The following is a 643-nucleotide window of genomic DNA, read 5'->3' on the forward strand; positions in this document are numbered from 1 at the left end:
TATGTTTGCAAGAACCTTTTGTTTATAATCTTATATTTTTGCCCAATGTATTGTATAATATACAGAATGCACACTGATTGGGGATATTTTGTCATCTGTCCTGTAATGTTTTGTCTCGCACTGTTTGCACAGGTGCACATATTGTGGCTAGGACAAGTTACTTTAAGTCCTTAGCTTCTTGACTTGACTTTGGAACACTTTTCTCTCCTGTCTTAGCTTCTGTTAGTGATCTGTACGTTAATAAAGCTCTCCTGATCATTTCACCACGGCCCTTTACCTAGAGTTAGAAGAATAAAGCAGAATCCCTTCTCTTCTTGGGTGATATAAATATGGTGAAGAATCCCAGTGGTGTTCCTCTGCTCTGGTGACAGCTCTGACATGTTTCTACCCCCTGAACCCACCCCTGCCTCCTCCCCACCACTCAGCACTGATGCAGGAAAAGCAGGGGGGGGGGGGGGAACAAAACCTATACATCACCATTTGTCCAGTCTCCTTGTACTTAAACAGAAATCTGTCAAGATACTGAAACGTACCCATTTCTTAACACTGTGGATAACATTTATTACAGTACCTATAATCTTCACTGCACCTATGGGCTCCTCCAATGATTTAAGAGATATTGCAAAATATAATTTTTTAAAAA

This window comes from Tachysurus fulvidraco, chromosome 6, assembly GCF_022655615.1.
Source record: "Tachysurus fulvidraco isolate hzauxx_2018 chromosome 6, HZAU_PFXX_2.0, whole genome shotgun sequence".
In the NCBI taxonomy this organism is placed as follows: Eukaryota; Metazoa; Chordata; class Actinopteri; order Siluriformes; family Bagridae; genus Tachysurus; species Tachysurus fulvidraco.